Genomic DNA, 22,437 nt, shown 5'->3' on the forward strand with positions numbered 1-22,437 from the left:
CATATACAATCTGTTTCCTTCCTGTTTTCCACGTCAGGGGGCTGGCCAAAGCTTCCTGAAAGGATGAGTATTGTAACTGAGAAATAAAGCGGACCATGAAGTCCAAATGATAAATTATACAAATAAATATGTTTGCCATTTTAAAATATAATAGAAAATACTGTCTTCATGTTTATTTTGAGAACTTAGTATGTTCTTGAAAGACTTCCAACTGTTTTGATATTTCAGTTTTTAAGGTACTATTAACGCTTTTTTATACACAGAGTCTCAGGACTCCGAAAACCAAAGAGATAATAAAAAAAGTTCACTGTGTACTTTGTTTTATGTGACATTCCACTAAATTTGCCAATGAGGAACCACTCTTACATAGTCTCTTTGATTTATAAATGAATTTTCTGACTTACTATTGAATAGAAAATGAACAAGTCTTCAGAACAAGTACAGTACCCCTTCAAAATCACAAAACAAAAAGCCCAAGGCAACATAATGGGACAATATCTTGAGGATTTAATCCTCCTTAGGTACGGACACAGAGTAAGAAAATACATGACACTCAGGCCATTGCTTGCTAATTGTTCTTCCACAGTAGACATTACTAATTAATCACAACACACTTTTCTGCTAAGCCCAAAGATCCAGCCTTGCAATACTGCTTAAACACACCAGCCACCAAAACCTACCTAAGTCTGCACAAAACGATCTGCCATGCTAGGCTTTGTGACAGATCTACTGGAATTTGTAGGATTAATGGCTACTGTTTTGGTTCAGGTTTCTTATGTGGAAAAGAAAATTCAAATACACAATACTTCCAGCGAGGTTTCTATCTTTGATCTTTCAATCTCTAAGTTTTTGAAGGATCAGAAAACTGCTGCAGACCATGCGTGCTATGTATAGGTAACTGTGGAACTGGAGGTACAGAGAGAAGTTCAAGCCTCAGACATTTACAGAGGAGCCCAGTTGATTCAACTGTGGAGGCTCATATCAGATGGGTGCATGTTGAAACATTTGCTTTTGTTACTAATTTGTAAAATGTATATACGAAATCTGTCCAATATGCTGTAGATAGGAGAATGACTTAATACAATGAACTGTGCTTTTTAATTGAAAGAACATAACATCTATGATAAATCACTAAGGAAAGTCACTACACTAATATGTGGGTTTCTATAGCTAATGTTCTAAAAGCAAAATGTTCTATTTGGCATGGACCTCAAAATTTGCCATGTTCTCATTAGTCTTGAGGGCAGCAATGCTACTTTATACAACCGTAACCATCATGCAACAAGAAGCAAGAGCCTGAAATATGGAGTTAGGATTTTTTTTTCCGAACAAACAAAAAAACTGTTAAAAATACATTATGGCAAATATGAATAACTACAAGTTGATATTATTCAAATTAATGTTTTATTTGATAAAATAAAAATGCAATATATGAAAAAACCAAACACAATATTGAAGAATTGTAATTTATTCCATTTAGACATAAATAAACGTGAGAGGTTATAAGTGCTATCATTTATATCTCCAATATCCTTTCTCATATTGATTTTCAAATTATATATATTTAACATATATTCAATATATGTCCAAATTATATATACTCATATACATTCAAATTATGTAATCTGAGTATTTTTAAATCTATATATTCTCAAAGGGTTGTGCACTAGCAAAAAGATTAGTTTTGGACAAAGAAATAGGATAGTTTTTAAAAAAAACACATACTTTAACACTTACACCTGAGAGGGAAAGCTACTTTTCTCACTTTGTTAGCATGTAAAATTATTTTAAAATTCCTCCCAAAACAGAGTATTCTTAAAGAATATGGACACCATCAATTTTTTTATTTTAATAAAGCAAAGATTCTAATACAGTAGTTGACATACTTATAGAAGAAAATAAAGAGAACATGTTCACAGTTCCTTAAAGTGTATTTGAAATCACGTTTAACAGAATATCGCTTTAAATAACTGACCCGCGTCTTTCTCAGTAAACACTGGAGTAAACAATCATTTCATCAAAATCAGAGGCCCGGCAGATCAGGGGGGAAGTTCAGAAAGGACCTGAAAGAACAGTCAGGAAACTCAGAAAGAACCCTTAGGTTCGCCCAGCTGCCGCTCTCGAAGGGCAAAGGTACGTTTAAAGACAACTCGGTGTCTGGCACAGATCCTGCCTTCGAGATTGAAAGCGCTTCCCTGTAACCGCGTCTCAGCCTGGCATTAGCACCCTCTTTCACAAAGCGCCTCGGTTTCACCCCGCGGACTAGTTCTTCCCCACACCTGGTGAAATCTGACTCTCCAAGGTCTCGCGGCGCCTGGGCTTCACACGGACGGTGCTTGAAGAGTGACATGGTTTTCCTTCCTTCTACAGGGTGTTTAATTTCTTCAGAAGGATTAATGCTACAAATCTAGACAAGAACACCTTTGAAAGTTTCATTATCTGACTTGCTTTTACGCTCATTTAGCTTTGCGGATATTGAAAAGTAAATTTTTCATTCTAATTCATTGTTTCAGTGGTTGCCATCTTCAATCAAGAGAGACTGAAACAAAAAATTAAGATGAAAAATTTACTTTTCAGTAGCCACAAAGCTACATCAGTGTTGAAGAAATGTAACTGATTAAACTTCGGAATAATTTTTTGTACGTTTGCTGCATTTATGCTTTTGAAGATATTAAAACAAAACTGCACTGCCACTTTTGGGACACCCTGTATCTCCCGTAACTTGGGGGATTTCTTTTGGGTTCAGAATTATTATTCCCTTCATGTTAACGCACGTCCTTTGGTCAATTTATAGTTATTTTTTAATTAAAAATGAGCTTTTCTTTAAAGGTGATTTTGAGATATTCTGTGATATGGCACTGTTTTCTGAAATTGAGTGAAAAATTAAAATTCATATATTGTCATTAACTTGCAGTTGAGATCATTTTAACATTCATATCTGCTATTTAGACATCATACTTGTTTAGGAGTCTGAATTGGGGAATATAATTTCATGATCTCAGGTGCCAGTCAAGTGGCTGAACTTAAATGCATGTGTTCAATCCTTTTTCTTTTTTAAACACTTATCAATATATATAAGGAGATATATTAGGTCTTTATGACAGTGGTTTTCAAGATTCTTTTTTTTTAACTGTAATCCCAGCCGGAATTCCATTTGGCAATCATGACTCAGACATACATAATAAAGATGTGTGTCAGTGTGTATGTGTATTTGCATTTTTCTAATGAAACAAATGTTTTAAAAACATGTGATTTACTCTAATACTTTCTATTGTAGTCTTTTTTTCTTAAAACTCTGTTGATTGTGACTCCTGTTATGTTGATTCCAGGCCCACTAATGTGTTGATAACCAAGTTTGAAAAACAATAAACTAGCTATCTTGGGGTTAGTCAATACACACCAGGGTTAATCCATTAACTCTTTTATACGTTTGGATTCTGCATATTTTTCTTTAAAGAGAAGTAAGAAGGGAGAAGTAGAACAGAAGTGAGTCCCAAACTCCAATGTGCACATGAATCCCCTGCAGTCTTGCAGGGGATTGCAGGGAAATGCAGATTCTGGGTCAGCAGGTCTGGGGTGGGCCCGAGATTCTGCATTTCTAACCAGCTTGTGGTGGTGTGGATGGGCGGATCTGGGGACAGTACATTCTGAGAAGTGAGGGTGTAGAAGTCTGTCTAAGGAGACAGTGAGAAGCAGAAGTCACTGCACAATTCACACCACCATCTTATAGCTAGCGCTGCCAAAATAAGGGGCTAACCCCTCCACTGGTGCTGAGAACAGCCCAAGCACTTCCACAGGCTACACACAGCACGCTCAATGCGGCCAAAGAAGGCAACGTCCTTCAGCGGGTCTCTGTCATCAGCGCTTTCATAACCCTCTCCTCTGTCATCTTTACTCCATTTCTGTTCTCCATAACCAACCCTCAGCCAAAAAGGCAGAGGCAAGGTAACCCTGTTTCTGATTGCTTGGAAGCCCCTTTGGAGGGAATTACCTAAAAATGTGGACTACTAGATGAGGCAAAGCAAGAACAGCAAGAGACAATGCCAGCAAACACGAGTGTGAAAGATTTATTAACATTTCACTTCAGCGAACTTGTTAAACCGTGAAACCCGCCTGTCAAGGTGGACTGTGCTCATAAAATTCTCCTGAACGTGACAGAAGTAAATCCTATTGTTCAAATCCTGATTTCATAATTCTAAACCATATAGTTAGATACTTGGCAATGTCTGGAGACATTTTTGATTGTCACAACTCGAGGGTGCAGTGCTAATGGCATCTAGTGACTAGAGGCCAGGGATGCTGCTAAACATCCTGCAATGCACAGGACAGTACCTGTCCCCCCCAAACAAAGAATTATCTGCCCCAAAATATCAATAGTGCTGAGGTTGAGAAACGCTGCTTCAGGGAAAAAAGAAGGGCATAGTAGAGGCAAGAACAGAGCTATTAGGTGAGAGAACGCACTCTCCAGGGCCACTAGGCTCTCTCAGGTGAAAAGGAAGGTCTTAGAGAGAATGAAGACCATGGGAGAGAGATGATGGGTCTGATGAAAGAGGTGGGAGATCTGGCTGTGCCTCCTATTTCAATGGATCCCCCTCTAGTTGATTCCAAACCAATGGTGGGGTCAGCTCCCCCACTCCAGCACCTCAAGAGAAACAAGTCCATACCTCAAGAGAACCAAGAAGTCCAAAGGAGGCTAGCGATCCTTGGGTGGGTCAGAGGCTGCCCTGCATGGTGACAGACCAATGAGGAGAAAGGCTCAAGTGTAGTAGATGCTGCTGGTGCCCTGACCCTGTCCTCACGGGCACCACTTCAGTGCCCACCAGCTTGTCTTCCGACTGCCAAAAACTGCGGCCCTTTGCTTGGAGGCTTGCACTTGGCTGCCCAAGTGGCAGTCCTGAAATATCGGGACTCAAGTGCCTCTGGAGGCAGTCTTCCCTGATACCTGACAAGTTTTGGTGAATAAAGACCCACTCCCTTGCCTCTTGGGGTAGGGTAACTATGAGACACATGTTGCACGCTGTCTCCCAGAGTTCCCCAATGTGACGAAGCTCCAGGTGCCCAGAGTGGTAACTGGTCTGCTAACACCCCTTCTTGGCTGCTGTCCCTGCTCTGGCTCCTTTGCCCACTCTGCTACTGGTGTTTCCTTCACCTTCCTCCCAGAACAACTTGCACTTGAATTTGATCTCAGGGTCTGCTCCTGGGAAACTCAACTCTAGCGGCAAGTCTTTTGAGGGAATATTGGGCTGGCAGCCACTTGATCCTCAGGTTTCTCTGATGTAAGAGCTCTCTGGGTTCACAGTATCCCTCTCTTAGAGGGGCCGATTTTTGCATCCCCAACGCCCTGGGCATAGAATCATTAGGCTCCTCTGAGCTGCAGGCTCTGGTCTCACTTCTTTCAGACCCTCGGAAACACAGCTTCAGGCATAGTCCTCTCTCTCCCATTAAGAGAATAAGCAAAACATCGTCTTTTGCTCAAGGATGACAGGGAATGCTAACATAATCCCTATTAGTCTCAAATGCCCCTAAACTTCTGCAAGACCTCAAATAAGTAACAACTCTGAGGTCTTACTCTAGTGCTTGGAAGAGGCGAAGATGAAGAGCAACGGCTGCCACGGTTCACATGAAACTTGAATGAATTACCAGTGGGGATTAAAAACCACAAAATGGCAAAAATGGAACAGTTATTGAAAAACACTGCTAGACAAAGAGAAATGAATTGTAAACCCCCTCAGGGCAATCTTAAATCACTCATCTTCCATGTAATGCTAAAAATCTTATGAAAAAAATAAAGTCTACAAAAAAGCTAGGCATTGTGAAAGATGCCACAGAGGCAATGTGTCCAAGTGGGCTCCTCACGACGGCAAAAAGGACATTTAAAAAGCAATGCAGCTTGACACTTTCCAAACAGTCTCAGAACATTCTCCCTGCAGAAACTTGAACCCATCTCCTAAGGAATTCCTTGCTGTCATACAAGTTGAGTAATCAGTCCGCCAAACTTGGGGGTCTCTTTACAGTAAGCCATTCTTAAGAATATTTCTTTACAAATCCTTAGAAGCCGCTCTTCTTGGACTGTGGATTTTTGCTGGGTTTCATCTTTGCAGAGAACATCCACTTGGGGGCCTGATTTCTTGCCGACTTAGTTAAGTAGACGGGAAGATCTTCTATCTCAGTTCTTATGTGTGGATGGCTTTTTTTTTTTTTTTTTAAAGAAAAGAACAGCAGAGCTTTTCTGCTGGACAACCTATTCCCTTATTTATAATGCAGGACAGCAGGGCCTTGTAAGTGTATATTCTGGTTCATCTGAGGACACACGGTTGTTCATTTTAAAATTAGATTCATCCTAATTACATGAAAACAGTCTATGTGTGGTAGGTCAAAACAGCAGGAAGGCATTACTCAGCACCTACCTGCCAGACCTGCCTTCTAGACTCCACTAAACTTGTTTAACACACAGCCCCTGTCCTCTTGAATCTTCAAATCTAGCAAAGAAATAGCCATCTCATTGACAAATATGAGATTTGGACACTGACCAGCAAAGAAATATATATAGTAAGTGACTAAACATGTAATATTACCTTGGGCAAAGGGGTGAGGGAAACTGTCATTGAAGTGGCATGTTTCAGCAGGGCCAGAGAGAATTTTGATCTCAATCCTAATTAATCAGGGCAGAATTTTGGGAGCTCCTTGAATGAAGGATACTGGGAAGCTGGGTTGAAATAGAAGCAGGAAAAAATAAATATTGGACTCTAAGGGATAGAAGTTTGAATGTGGACAATAGAAAAGCATCAGAACAAGGGAAGGGAATAGCTGTTGTGAAAAAAAGAAGATAGTCAGCTTACACCCCACATTTAGTCCAAGTGGGAGAGCCAAATTGGTGTTCAAGAGGCGAGAGTCCTGGGCAGGTAACTGAATACGTATATTCTCATTTTTGGCAAACTGTGAGGGTTCACTAACTACAATGATTGACCATGGAACGTCTCTCTTGAGATTGAAGAATGCTAGGTCATCTATAAAAAGGAGACTGTTACCAATAAACACATAGTAATTTAAAACTAAATACTAAAGAATAACTAATGATGCAAAATGATCAAGGAAATTTGGAGGCTGACTTCCACGTCTCTCCTTTTGATTTCCTGCCTTTTGGATAATAATGCCCCATACCTCCAGGGAGCAGGTTTACTTAGCACAATCAATTTCACAACTTTTTTTCTTTTTAAAGCTTCAGTATGTTGTTGTGTATCCTAGTTATTAGTTTTAGTTCTCTGTGTGAGCCACCGCCACAATATGACAACTGACAGACGGGTGGTGTGGTTCCACAACCGGGAACCGAACCCAGGCTGCGGTGGTGAGAGCGCAGCATCTTAACAACTAGACTACCAGGGCTGGCTCTACAACTTCTGTAATAATAAAATGATAATAAAATTGTTTTCCATGTATTGAGCACTCACCAGGCACCGTGTCCCGGCTAAGCCAATTATAACTATTATCTCATTTAGTCTCCTCCACAATGCTGTAAATTAAGTACCAACATTATTTTCACTGCACAGTTAGGGGGATTAACGTTCAAAGTGGTTAAGCAACTTGCTGGAGAGACCATACCAAGGAGATGGCAAAGCCAGGCATCTGACTCAATGCCTGTATGGCTGTGCACCACCCCAACCTGATCTCTTGATTTCTCTCTCCAATGCCCCAGCTCTCAACCAATGCAGGACCCAGGATTCCCAGCTTCCACCCTCCCCACGACACACTTGGCCAATAAGGGAAAGGGCGGGGTCTCTCCTCCCTGCTCTGTGCTAGGACTTTAAAATAGGACATTACCGGCACCCAGCGGTTACCCTGAGCCCCGGAGACCCCAGTGAGGGGCCAGTAATAAATTGGAAATTATTGAGAGAATTACATCTCCCCTATTATGGAATATCAAGAATTAGCTGGATTCTGTACTTGAGAGGCATTTATCAGGATTAACTTCTAAATATTGCAAATTTTGATTTTCAAAATACTGTAAAATATTTTACAAAAATAGACTTGAGTCATCGAAGACAGCCCCACCTAGGCTAATCTAAAGGCACACAATTATTTCTTTTTCTTTACATGTCCTCAGCATGATACTTCTTATCATTGCTCGGTCTTATTTCTCAATAATCTAAAATACGTATGCCCTTTGCATTTCCTTACTTCTTAGAATAAGACATTTTAATAATCATTAAGTGGCAAGGTTTTCGGAAAGGTAAAATACGCACAGTTAGAAGGGAAGGGCTTCTTTGTTCTTTTCACTTACCTCACTTTTATTATTCATGCCCCTCTTACATTTCCTTCACAGGAGGCCCTTCTATAGGCCTCCTGGCTGAATATTTGATAAAGCATGTTTATTATTTGGGAAGAAAACAAGCAAACATACTTTTTGACTAAAAAAGAGTATTCCCCACTGTAGTAAGCAATGATAAATAGGATCAATAGTAGGAAAATTGGTATTTTTAGTTAAGATATTATGTAATAAGTCATTTATTTAAACAGTCTAAAGCTCTGTAAAATGATTCCAGGAAAATGGCTTCAATACCTCAATACCTCTGTCAACACACCAAGAATCAGCTCTGGCTTCTGCTCCCTGATATCTCTACTTTAAATTTCAGTTCCCTTTTAAGAAATCAGCATGTTAATGATCTGCCAATAATGCCGGGGTTGATCAGCAAGCTCCCAGTATTACGTGCATATTAGGACCCACATAGATCTAACAAGGAAATCAAAATGATGGTCAAAGACGAAAGGAAGAACCAGGTCTAGCAAGATTAAAGATGATGATTAAGGGAAGTGAGGAAACAGAATTAGGTCAGATAGGAAGATGGTACTGCACCAAAAAAATAGAACTGGGTTACCACATTGCTATAAAGATGTTTCCATCACTTACCAATGGTTTTAAAAGTAACAAGACAGTGATGTGATGAGAGCAACAGAAGAATTAAAAAACAGAGTAGCAGGATCGGCCCCATGGCATAGTAGTTAACTTCAGCACGCTCCACTTGGGCAGCCCAGGTTCATGGGTTCGGATCCCAGGCGCAGACCTACACCACTTGTCAGCCATGCTGAGGGGGCAACCCACATACAAAATAGAGGAAGATTGGTACAGATGTTAGCTTGGGGCTAATCTTCCTCAAGCAAACAAAAGAGCAAGATTGGCAACAGATGTTAGCTTACGGCAAATCCTCCTCACCAAAAAAAAAAAAAAAAAAAACCCAGAGTAGCACAGTGTGACAGAGAGGTCCCTGACCACCAAATAATTCTTGCTAACTACAACCCCCCATCATTTTTATAAATAAAGTTTTATTGGCACACAGCCATGCCCATTTATTTACATATTATCTATGGCTGCTTTGGCTCTAAAACAGCAGAGTTGAATAGTCTCAACAGAGACTGTATGTTCTGAAAAGCTGAAAATATTTATTATATGGCCTATTACAGAAAATGTTTGCCAACCCCTGGGCTAAGGATAACATTGAGATTATCTAATTTATCTACTCTAATTGTTTTGGGATTAAACAAATTAAAACTCAGATAAGTCAAGAGACTTGTCCAAAATATTTTTATTCTTCATTAGGTGATATTTCCATAATGTCACTCTCATTCATTCATTCACTCACCCAGATTCTCCACCCATCTCTAGTTTTGATCATTAAAGAAATAAAACCCCTATCACTTAGAAATCGACACAACACTAAATAATCTCAACCCAACAACGTCAATGCTAATTCAATATAATTGTGTAGAAGTATGTTTCCGGCTGACATGGGAACTGTAGGCACGTATATATAATAGCAGAGAAACACTTGAAGTCATATTCAGCTACGAATAGGCTGTGAGATGGTCCTTATATTAAGCTTCATTTGAAAACATTTTAAAAAGAATCTATCATGTAATCCACTTTCAAATTAAATTTGAAATTCCCCCAAATGTAGAGCCAGTTTGCTAAAAATATTCAATATTGGAATTAAATTAGAAAAATTTTGCTACATCTTGGAGAAAGTGAAATATGTTCCCAAAGACTTCACAGCAACACATAACTGCCTCAAACCTGCAGCCTTCATCTCTCTGTGGATTATTCTAAGAGTCTCTAACTGGGCTCATCATTTCCAGTCTGTCTCCTACTCAAGATCTATCCAAAACAAAACTCTCCTAAAATAAAAATCTGATTTGCTGAACATCCTTCAGCCTCTTCATACTATCAAGACAAAGTCCATTTTCCTGATTGTAGCCAGAAAGTCTTCACCAGGTGGCTCCTACCTGCTCCAACAGCCTCATTTACTGTCCTCTGCACATCAGTCAGATTGGGCTCTTTGCAATTCCTGGGCTCCTGCAATTCCCCAAACTTTTCATACTTTTACTCTGAATCATACATTTGTATATGGTGTTCTTTCTACCTAGAACTCTCTCCACTCCCACCTGTGGGTTCCCAAGTACCTTGTATTTACTCCATCATAGAACTTATGAATATTGTAATTGCCTGGTGAAGTATTAATTCTACCACCAGAATGAAGCTAATATTTAAGAAGACTAAACTGTAGATGAAGTGCTACATTATTTCATTTAATCTTCACATGTTATAGATGAGGAAACTGAGCACAAGCAACAAAGCCAAGTGAAGCCAGGATATGAATCCACACATTCTCACTTCACAGCCCTGGGTCTTAATTCTATACAAGTGGTTTTCAATGGGGGTGATTCTGCCTCCCAGGAGACACCTGGTAACATCCAGAGACATTTTTGACGGGCGCAACTGGAGTGTGGGAGGAGCTACTGGTATTTAGTGGGTAGAGGTAAGTGATGCTGCTAAATATCCTAAATTCACAAGACATCCCTCCCCAGCAAAAATATCTGGCCCCAAATGCCAATAGTTTAGAGGTTGAGAAACACTGTTCTACACTAAATTGACTCCTTTAGATTGCTCCAAGAGACTGTGAGCATCTCCACAGCAAGGATTTTTAAATGTTAACCATGGTATCTTGGCACCTACCATAGAGCCTGGCACCCAGCAGATGTCCAATGCATATGTGATGGATAGATGATGGGATAGATGCATGAGTTGTTGGATGGAAGGATGGACAGACTCCAGAGGAAAAAAAAAAAAGTCAACTTATTTTAAGGCTTCGTTTTTGTGGCAACTTCAATAAAGATAAATCTGAACACATATTCTTAATGAACAATAAATGAATGTATGTAGAGTACATTTCAGAGGATGCACTCACCTTAGCAATACATTATGTTTATGAAACTATAAAGTGTGAGATCAAATTAAAAAGCCAAATGCCTAGATTTTCTTTTTTTTCCTGCACGAGGCCTCAGCTGGACTAGATGTTTTTCAAATCCCTTACAACTACTACACTACGGGATAAATCGATATGTTCATCATCCACATAGGCCATAACTCAAGTTGTTTTTCAAAAGATTTTCTGTGTAAGGTTCCCCTGGTTCCTTTTTTTAAATTAAAAGACAAATAATACAAGAATGTACAACCTTATACTTTCCCCTATTGTAGCAACAATTCAGATATAAATACATTATTCTAGATCTCTAGATGCTGGAAATAGAGTAGAAATTACAGTGAAGCTTAGGTGAAATTCAAAAAAGCAAACAAAAACACATATGGCAGAAATAAACCATTCTCTGGCTTATGTAAATTAATACATCTAAATAGCAGAAATAAAGTCAAGAAAATATATGTTTTATGATTATAATATGTTAAAAGTAACAGCAATTTAGCATGATTTGTACATCATCACAAAACACGTCAACAATGGCAGTATTAATCAGTGTGGAATACAAACTGATGGATTTTTTGTGAAAACGCAAAAAGGTTCCACTGCGGGGCTAGATACTGCTCCTTTGAGTTATCACGTATTATGAAATGTAGTCAGAGGTTAAAATAAATGAGAGTAATTTTTTAAAGTGTAATACTATGAACTATTCCTCACAACCTCTTGCATTGAACTTAAGCCATTTGAGGCTTTACACACACACACACACACACACACACATACACAAAATCAAAGAATGTGGTGACCAAATAAGTTTTTCTATCTGCTCTGCCTCTTGGAGATGCATAATGCACACTAGCATCAAAACAGGCTCTGAAAACTCTTGCATTAAGTTGTTAAACGCAGGATTTTCCAAACATAATTAACCATAGAGTAACATAAGTAAATAGTAAAATAAGTAAAAAGTAAAATAAAATGAGGATCTGCCAAAATATTCAGGAGTATGGAGAAGGGACTAGAAGTGATGACAGGACTTGTGGCTTGGGACAGCAGTGTGACTGTGGCATTTCTCACCAGGATTTGGAAGCTGCACATGGGAACCACAGCTGAAGCCAGAGACAAGCAGTGCCTTTTTGCTGTATGTGAGAACATGACACACACTTGTCACACAGGGAGATTCTGCCTGTGTGGACATGTAAGTTGGCGAGCCATTTATGTATATGGGAGAGAAATATGAAAAAGTTGACCCAAACTTAGGAATGTCATAATCATTATCATCAATCATTATCTTCTGAGCACCTATTCTGTGCAATCATTGCTGAAATCTGGGAAAACAGAGTCTTAAGAGAAACAAATAATAAAGGGGAGAACCATCTTGAGAACCACTGAACAATGTCTGTCACAAGAGTCAGAATACTCAATGGGTTCCTGAATGTCATGATCACACACTGTGCCACTAAAACCATGACTATCTTCCCCATCCTCCTCATCACAAATATTCTTAAGCCTCCAGAGGAGTTACACAAGTGTATTTCCCAAGTCAAGGAGACCTACCTGTTGTTAATTTGCATTCCTTCATCCTAGCTTTTGCTTTATCACTCTTAACTTTCTGAATAAATCCCTAAATTCCTGATTACAGAGAGAAGCCACGATCCCTGAAGGCTCTCTTTTGGAATATATATGTATTAGTGTGTGTGACTGTCATAATGGAAAGGCTACAATAATGTTCCTGGGATGGAGAGTCAAGGTTCCTGGGTCCTAATTCAAGGCTCTCCTGTCTTGCCATTTGGAAAAGATACCTAAGTTCACAGCAGAGTTCAGTTTCTTACTCAGTAAAAATAGTACTGCACAAGAAGAGCTGCCAGTACATAAAGTCTCCAAAGTTCCTTGAAATTAGGGCAGTATGGACCAGACTACATTAGCCTTGAACATAGATCACTATTCTAGCTGTCAGCTGGCTAGATTCCTGAAAGGAGGATATGGAAATACATTACTTGTGACTCAATGATTTGGATACTACCTGCCCACACCCGTACTTGCTTAAATGTCATAATTAACTAACAAGTTTGGGAATTTAAGGTGGAAAGCGAACATCCTTAATCAGAGACTCACTGGTCTAAACATACTCAACCCCACACCACTTGGATACCAAGAGAATCTGGGGTAAACCCCACTGCAATTTACACTAATACACATGAGCTACAGAAACCACAAAATCATCACCTCCTCAGATTAAAATAAGTTTATTTCATCTAGGGGGCCATGTGAGGGATCTCAATAGGCATATCCACTACATCACATGGAGACCATTGCAGAATCCTTTGTATTAATATATGCATATTGTCTCATAGGTCACTGGGCTGCACACTGAGCTTCAGAATGACTGGCAGGGCCAGGCACATAGTATGTACACAAATTTTTGTAGACTGATTGAGGGATCAAAGCAAGTAACCAAAATGTCTTTAAATAAAGCAAGGAGTTAACTTGCCATCCATTGCTCAACCACCTTGGACACTAGAACAAGCCCTTCTAGCAAAATACTCAGCTGTGATATGGACATATAATGCAATGCAGGCAGCAAACATTCACTTTGGGCAAAACCAAGTCAGAAGATGACACTTAATACGAATATCAGAAGAGAAAGAGAAGCACCACCTCCTCTCCCGCTCCCATTCATCCTTCCAGCAAGCATGTCCCCGTGCCCAGGTGTCAAACTCTTTGCTAGGTGCTGGGGAGTCAAAGATGAATAAACCCAGAGCCCCTCATCACAATTTAGATGGGGAAACAGAAATGGAAACAAACAACAAACTGCCCTATAGGGTGATAAGACCTCTATAGATGGGAGCACACCTGTTCAGAGAGGTTTATGGCCACAGCATCTTTTCAAGTACCTGGCTGTCCTGTCCTCTCAGGTTGCTCTAGTCAAAAGCATGGCTCTGACGCTGGATATTTGAGAAAGTCAGCCTAAAGAGCATGCTAACCATTCATTCCTCTAGGTTTTCTGAGCTCTATTTCTGCACTGGGGACAATCGCCAGAATCTCCAGTGCTGGACTGTAGCAGCTCAGGCTCCCAAAGATAAACTCTCACTGGGTTATTTTTCATCATTATGTATTCTGCATTTTTTATTCCCATGAGGGTTGGTAAAAAGATATGACCATATAAAGAACTTTGCTTCATTTTCTGCAGAATTGAAGTTCAAGTATTGACCACTGTATGATTTGATATTTCATAGGAGTATATACTAGCTGCCAGGCACCATAGTCAGCGCTCTACAAATGTCATCTGATCTACCCTTACAATTTTAATGCATACCTGCCACCTCCCTTTTTTCTGTTAACTTGGCTACTAAGAAGCTCAAAGCTAGATTAAATACTCAAAAGCAATAAACTCTTAGGATTTAAGATTAATTATCTTTACTCCTCTCTAAGATTTTGATCTTTCTTCCCTTCCCATTTTTACCAGTCTCTTTATTTTGTGGGATTTTCACTATGCATTTACTCAGCTATATTTTTGAAAGTTGATACTCTATAAACAAAAACAAATGACCATAATCATCAATTGTAATATCCTTTTAGTTTCAGTTGTCAAAAGAATTTCCACAAATAGCTAATTGGACAATGACCCCTTAGGTATCACACCTCGGTCACTTGAAAACTCAGATAATGCAATATTTCCCATAATCATCTGGTTCAGAATCTGTTTATGAAAGTGTGAAAAAGGGCAAAAGGGGAGAGTTGACTGACAACTTACAACATAGAGTAACCATCAGGTTATTTCCAAACCTAGTACCAAGAACCATTTCTATCTTGTGTTGGATCCTGATAGCTCCATTTTGCCCCTGCTCCAACCGCCACTTTTGTAAACCAGCAATACCATCACACGCCCTTAGTCCCCTTAGGGCTGCCAAGGCCAGAGGCACTGCCAGAACCTGCTGAGTGAGAAGGCACTGCTATCACCCAGTGATGTCTGTTCCCTGGAATTTCACTCTTAGCACTGACAATGCCTCTGGAACTCATACTCTGCTGAAACCCAGGGAGCTGAAGGTCAATGTCTTCAGGGAATCAAGGTAACATCTAAGACAAACTGCTGCTGAGGATTTCCGTGTACTCAAGGCAAATGCCCCCAGGAAGAACTCACAGAAATAACTCTCTGTGTTGTCACTACTTAGAATGAGACTAGCTTTCGTCTCACACACACACACAAAAGAGAGCGATTTATCTCTTTTATTTATCAAAGATTGAACCTTATACACGTGGCACACACACATACATAGACACAGATCTTGGCACATCCAATTGGAACTTACTTAGGATTGCTTAGCCAGGTATTTTTGGGAACACAGTGTTTGGGCACAACCATTTATTTATTCAACAAAGATTTATCCAGCACCTACTGTGTGCCAAGCACTGTTCAAGATGCTAGAGAATCAAGAGTGAATGACGCAGTCAAGACCCTTTTTCTTATGGACTCTATGTTCTAAGGAGAGACAGGTATTCAGCAAGTACCAACTGAAATGAATAATTAAGATTGCAAACAAGATCAAGGAAGGGGGAAAAAAAGGAAATAAAAAACAGTGTGATGGTTCTCAGAAGGAATAGGGGACTCTCTTTGCTCAAGTGATCAGGGAAAGGCTGTTAAAGAAGGTGACACATAATCTTACACTAGAATGACAAAAAGGAGCTAAAGAAACCAATCACTTTTACTCTGATTTCCATCAAAAAGACGAGCTTACTAAAAAAAGAAAAGTGCAATTCCATTTGTGGCTCCACACACCCCATGCTTCACACAGCTGCAAAAACTCCAGGAAAGAAAAGGAATCCACAACTTTCCCTATCCTTAAGGAAAATTTAAGAAATCATCTCTTCCCAAAGATACTAGATTAAAAGGAAGTTGTCTTAATTCATCTCTATAGTAGAATTTACTACGAAGAATCTGAAAGGGGAGACATGGAATGTTTACTCCTCTTGTAAAATCAGTCACTTCATAAAACAATACTCCAATGTCAATAAAATTATGCCTTTGCATTGTAATGCCAACGGGAATTGTTTCATTAAAAAATTAGTTCTGTGGCTATATTCAGTATCACTTACTTTCACTCACTGAAAAATAGAAGCAAAGCACATTTACTAATAGATGGTCCCACTTCCAATATATAATAAAACTTTGAAATTCATTAAAAATAAGATTCTGATAGTATCTGTTTAACATCCACAAATAATAAGTGGTAGTTCACCAATGCCTTCCCATAAAATACCCCAAACAAATCACTTACTATTGGGTTTCTGTTAGAGTCAATTAAAACACTAGTCAACTTGGCATGAAAACTCCTCAAGACATCCACTGCTCAAAATATTTTTCATCAAAACACCTTTTTCTTTAATGTTTCCTAGTCCCTGACTTGTTTCAGAATAAGAGAGGTAAGCAGCAGTGAATTGGGAGCAGATCAGTCACTGTAAATATTCTAAATGAATCATGGAATATTTTGACCAAAATGCAATTTTTATAACTTTGTAATCCAGTGCATGCTATACATTATTACAATGTAAATAAGCATACTAAACTAAAGCCAAATAATATGTAAATATATTGCCCAACAGGTCAACATTACCCAGTACATTTATCATTATAAAAACTGCCGTGCTTTGATATTAATACACTGTCCAAGGAATGCTTAATTTTCTGAACTTCAAAACAGGTCTTAAAAACTGAATCTCTCTAGCACCTAAGGCCAATAACATGCTAAGAGGAAGACTTCGTGTTTGAATCTTCACAAATTCTGAATGTGCGTGGAGGGGGAGGAGGGAGAATCTGAACTTGTCTATTCAGGTGAACTCTTTTCTCTTTCTTTGACTCACTTAACGAATTATTATGCTTCTAGACCCTTCCTTTAAAATTTCCCATTTGGGGAAAATTACACATTTAACCTTTAATAAATAAAAAACTCACCCCACTCTCTCCCCGTAAAACAAATCAGAAGGTTTAAGAATTGGCACTAATAATAATCCTACAATGGTCATGGGGAAATTCTCCTCCAAAATGACAACTGCACCTAAGAAGGACGAAATCCACTAGGAGTAAAAGATTCCCCCAAATTAGTCCTTCCCCGAGGGGCGGCGGGGGGTGGGGGGTGGGGCGCACAGCTGGCACAACTCTTGGTATCAGAACCAACTCGAGGCGACTCAGAGGAAGATGCTGCGTCAAGAGAAGCAAAGCAAAGAGCGACCCAGGAGGCTAGCGAAATCGCGACTGATTCCCTGAGGAGGCGGGGAGAAGCCAAGTCGCCAGGCACCGGCCACAGCGCACGCCAACATTCAGGATTATTCTCCTTTCCAAACCCCAGAGTTCCGGGGCAGGAGCAAAAAGGGGGATGGGGGACGCACAGTCTCTTTAAACCGCCTCCCCCGCCCCCCGGTGTCTGCCAACCTTTTCCGAACCCCAGTGTCACAGAACTTCCTCATCATGGAAACTTCCACTCGGTTCGGCGCTGAGGATGCCAAACTCCATTTCACAAGGAGCCTGTCAACAGCTGGGCTTGGGGTTTGAGGAATGGAGCCGCTGCGATTGGAGAGGGCCCCCAGCCACCCTGTTCTAGCACTGCCCACGCTGTGGCTCCCTGACTGCCGCCGCGCGCTGCCCGAGCACGAGACGGCACCTCCTCCCAGCCCCAGGGCGCAGAAGCCCCGCGGAGGCAGGTAATGAGGCGGCTGACACCCCCACCCGCCCACGCCCGCCCGCCTGCGTGCGCTCCGCTTCGCCGCCCGCACCCCTTCAGGTTTCCGCGACACCCCCGTCACCATCCTGCCCACCCTTCTGGGCAGTTGGAACTGTCGCCCCCTCCTCCCCCGTCCACCTCCCGCACCCCCGCCTCCGCGCGGTCCTCTCGCCAAATTACCAGTGCCCTCGAGCCGGCTGGGTTGAGCGCCCCTGCCCGGGGAAAGCAGCCTGCGGGCGCTTGCCCCGATCCCGGGGAGCAGAAGGTCTCCTTTCCAAGCGCACTCACATTATTCATGCAAAGTTAATCCCCGCCGCGTCACGGCCGCCCGCCCGAGGATGTGCGCCTTCCTTGGCCAAGCCCCGCAGTCTCCACCCTCCTCCGCCCCCTCCTCCCGGCGGCGGGGTCCCGGGGAGCGCAGGCGACCGGACGTCGCGCGAGTCCTGCAAAATGTCAACTCCTTGGGCGAAGAAAGGCGGCTGCAGCCAGGGCCGCCTCGGCCCTCCCCGGCCACTCCACTTTTATAGGCGTAGGAAGCGAGTGTGGCCCGGGCACCGGAGTCCCCGCCTCTCCGGGCCCCCCGCGCGCCCGGCCCGCCCCGGCCCGTTCCCCGGGCGCTGCCTTACTCCGGGCCCCGGGCGCCCGCTCCGCGCCGCGTCTGCGAACCGGTGACCTGGTTTCCCCTCCAGCCCTCCCGGAGGTCCGACTCGCGCGGCGGCCGCGGCGGCGGCAGCCAAGAGCAGGCAAACCCGGCTCCGCCAGGGGCGCAGCGAGGAAATGGCCTCCCGGCCGCACGCCCCGCTGCCGCCGCCGCCCGGGGCTGCCTGGCTGGCACCCGACGCCCCCCGCCGGGCTCGGGGCCAGCGCTCTGACGTGTCCGCCACTCCTGGCTCGCGTACCCCTACCCCGCGACCTGCGCGCACACTGCCCGGGGCCGGCCGCCTCCACACCTGCCTCGCCAGGTTCGGGCGCGCCCCCTCCTCCCAGTCCCGGCCGTGCGCTCCACCCAGGGGGCCCTCTCGGGTGGCGATGTTGCTGTGGTTTGAGTGGCCGCGCGTCCACCCACCCGGCTGCATGCGCACCGAGGTTCGGATTTGGACGTCACTCCTCTAGTAGGCAAAGAGGAAGGAATGGGGGACGAGCGACAGCGGGGCGGAGGAGGGAGTGACTTCCAGAAGCACAGGCTTTTCTTTGCGGGGCCAGATGAGCGCGACCCAAGCCTCCGCGCTCCTTCCTCTTTCTCCAAACCACTTGTGGCACGTGTCGGGCCCACACAGCGCTCTGGCTCCTCCTGGGGCCTCCCACCGGCCGGGCGGTCTGGCGTTCTCTTACCATCACCACCCCCTGGGAATGGAAGTTTGGAAAATAACTGGCTTGGCCTTGAGGGAGACACCCCTCCACACCATTATGCATATCCTGGGAGGTGTGCGCCGGGTTGAGACACTCCACGGGTTCCAGAGGAGCCGCCCTCTTCATTTGTCTTTGCTTTGGATATGTACAAATAAAACCCGGAAGACAAAAATAATTTATACTCTTGAAGAGTTCTGCCCCAGGCAAATATGAATTTCTAAGATGCCCCCCTCCCCCACCTCAAGTCCTGAAGTCCAGGGGTTCTGACTGGGAGAAAATGAAGCAGGCAGCCGCGTTCTGGGCTAGAAGAATGCTTGTAAAAATACTGAGTACTCAAAAAGCTGAAATGTATCGGTACGAAACTATAGCTGCAACAAAACTATTTTGACGACAGAGTACGATTATTTTCTCATAGATAATATTAAAATAATTCCAACTTCATTATTCAATATACACGTTTATTCGTATAACAAACAATGTGATAGGGCTATGACAATTTGTAGCCTGAACTGTCTGAACAATGTATAGATGATTTATTGGAGAGTTTTCTAGATTTCCAGCCGATGACGTGTGTTTTATTACAGCTTCTTGTGAGCATCCCACGGAAAGGGGCGAGAAACCACCACCCCTGCTGACAGCATTAACAACCACAACTGTCAAGAATTCTAAAATTGTTCCCGGCGCCTGGTTGCACAGTGTTTCAGCGCGCTTCAAGGGGAAAAGTCGCAGACCCCACGGCTCCTTGGTGAGGGGGCTGGACCTCTTCCTTCAGACTCCGCGGACCCGGTTTCTCCTGGGTCCTTGCCTATAAATCCGTGCTTTATTCTTCCCTCGTAATGAGGCTGCACCATAGGACTTGCAGTTTTTCTAGCTGGAGAGAAGTTGTTCTCCTTTGCAGGGAAGTTCCTGGGCTTTGCTCCAAAGCTGCCCGGGATGTTTTGGTTGGTTTGGAGGAAAGCTGTGGAGTCTGCACCATTTGTTCCCAACAGGCGGCCCCCTGGTGGCTAATTGTGGGTGAAAAAGCTGGCCGCTGAGGAAAAAGCCTGGCTCTGATAGGCCACAACAGTTGACAGCTGGGTCTTCGCAGGGGCCACCGAGCTGCGTGAACAACTTTGTAACAAGGGGAGATGGTGCCGGAAGGGTGCTGCCAATCTTCCTTCACAAAGGTGGATAATGGGCCCTAAAGCCTGCTGGAACTTTTAATTTTTTTCTCTTCTTGAGTATAACTTGGAGCTAAATTCCTCCTCAAGAAGGAAACATCACACAGAGAATGAATTACATACAACAAAAACTGTTGCTTCTCTTTGTTCAAATGGCTTTATTTTTCTGCTCTCATTTTGCCTGGAAACTTCTGAAATGAAGAGTAAATTAAAGCATTAAATAAATGACCTGGTATTATGCAAACAATTCATGAGACTATGATGGTAACAATGTTAGATGACAATGGGGGAGGGCAATTTCAATGCAACCTTATTGAAACAACATGAACGACTAGGATTCCGTTTGAACTGGCCCTCTGAGGGCAGTCTTACAGGCTGCATGATGGTAAAGAAGGGTTACCAACAGACCATGGCATTTATTTTTCCAATGTTACACAAAGAGGGAACAATGGAGGAGAATTTAATGAGGACCTGATAGAAAGCTGAAAATAATATTCAGACTTTAGAGCATATGGTCCTGTATTCCAATATAGCTCATTTGAGAAGGCACACCAAAGCTGTTTTCATGACCCCTGCTCACCTTCCATGATAGCCATCCTCATTACCAGTGTCTATAGATTTTTAGCTGACAACTTGGTTCAAGGAAGCAATTCATTCATTTCATTCATATATTCATTCATTTGTCATCTGCTGGGGTAAGAAGATGAATAAAACATAGGCTCCAACAGGGATGGGATTACACTGAAGCCAATGAGGCCAGTGGTGGAAGTACAGGGTCCAAGCCCATCTTTATTTAAAATGTTGATATATTATTCATCATGAACGATTGTGACATTAATTTTGATTTAAAAAATGTGGCATTAAAATATAATTTCTCTTGATTACTAAGTTTTTTGATGTCCCCTTAAATTTTGCACGCAAGGCAAGTGCCTCACTTGCCTCACCCTAGTCCTCACTGTGCTGTGCCCTCAGTGTCACCAGAGTCTAACCAGCAAAGTAAAATTCAATTAGAATTTGCTGAGTCTTGAAGATAATTAATATATGGGAGGGAACTTGAGGCCAGAGAGTTAAAGATGTGGGTGTGAGAGGAGGGAAAAAATCAGGGGAGATTTCACTGAGCGAGGTAGCACTTGAACCAGTCCGTCAAGGATGGATCAGATTTTACCAGAGAGTGTTGGAACCAGAGGAGGTACCATTCCAGGGACTGGAACCATTGGTATTCTTTCATTTATTCAACAACTGCTTCTCAAGCTAGCTGTGCAGCCAAAGGACCCAGCCCTGGAGACTCTGATTCTATCTGTTCATTGTTACTTCCTGGAATTTATTTTGGCTATGAGGGCCCCAGTGATTCTGGTCCATGGCCAGCCAGATAAGAATGCCAAGTCTGTCCCTGCCCTTCAGGAAAGACAGACTATTAGGGGAGATGACATGTTCAAAATAAACTGTAATTTAAGAGTGAGGGTGCAATGAGAAATATATAAATATAAATTGCTAGAAGATTGCTGGTGAGGAGGCCAAAATAGCCCAGGAAGAATTGGGGGATGAGGTAAGACTTCCTGCAGAAGGTGGCTGGGTGGAACTTTTGGGAGAAGTTAGACAGAGGGAAAGACACAGCTGGCTATATTATTTGCAGGGCCTACTGAAAAATGAAAATGTGGGGCTCTTTATTCAAAAAGCAGGAAAAAAGTGCCACTAAGGACACAAAATATAAAGCTATCTCCTTTCTTCCATGTTCTCTCATTGGAATTGTCATGGTATGTTTTATTTGCTGTCTAATATTATTTTAAATAAAGAAAAACATTTTAAATTATTGGTGTTAATTTTACTGTTCATCTTTATATTGTGCAATGCTAGTTTTAAATGAAAATATAAGAGCATATAACTCTTGTGCGAAATCAACAAAATTATATGATTTGTATTTTGTAGCTAGTAAGTGCATATGTACTTTGTAGTACATATATCCATATG

The 22,437-nt window shown here is 42.2% G+C and overlaps 1 protein-coding gene across 1 annotated transcript in view; it reads right to left on the bottom strand.

The window, feature by feature from the left end:
- THRB (thyroid hormone receptor beta) overlaps nucleotides 1-18,214 on the bottom strand; it is a 360,716-nt gene extending 342,502 nt beyond the window's left edge. The window contains exon 1 of the mRNA XM_058553892.1: nucleotides 18,140-18,214. The gene's annotated coding sequence lies outside the window, so the exon portion shown is untranslated. The remainder of the gene's footprint in view (nucleotides 1-18,139) is intronic.
- Nucleotides 18,215-22,437: the final 4,223 nt, after the last annotated feature.

Source organism: Diceros bicornis, chromosome 2 (genome assembly GCF_020826845.1).
Source record: "Diceros bicornis minor isolate mBicDic1 chromosome 2, mDicBic1.mat.cur, whole genome shotgun sequence".
NCBI lineage: Eukaryota > Metazoa > Chordata > Mammalia > Perissodactyla > Rhinocerotidae > Diceros > Diceros bicornis.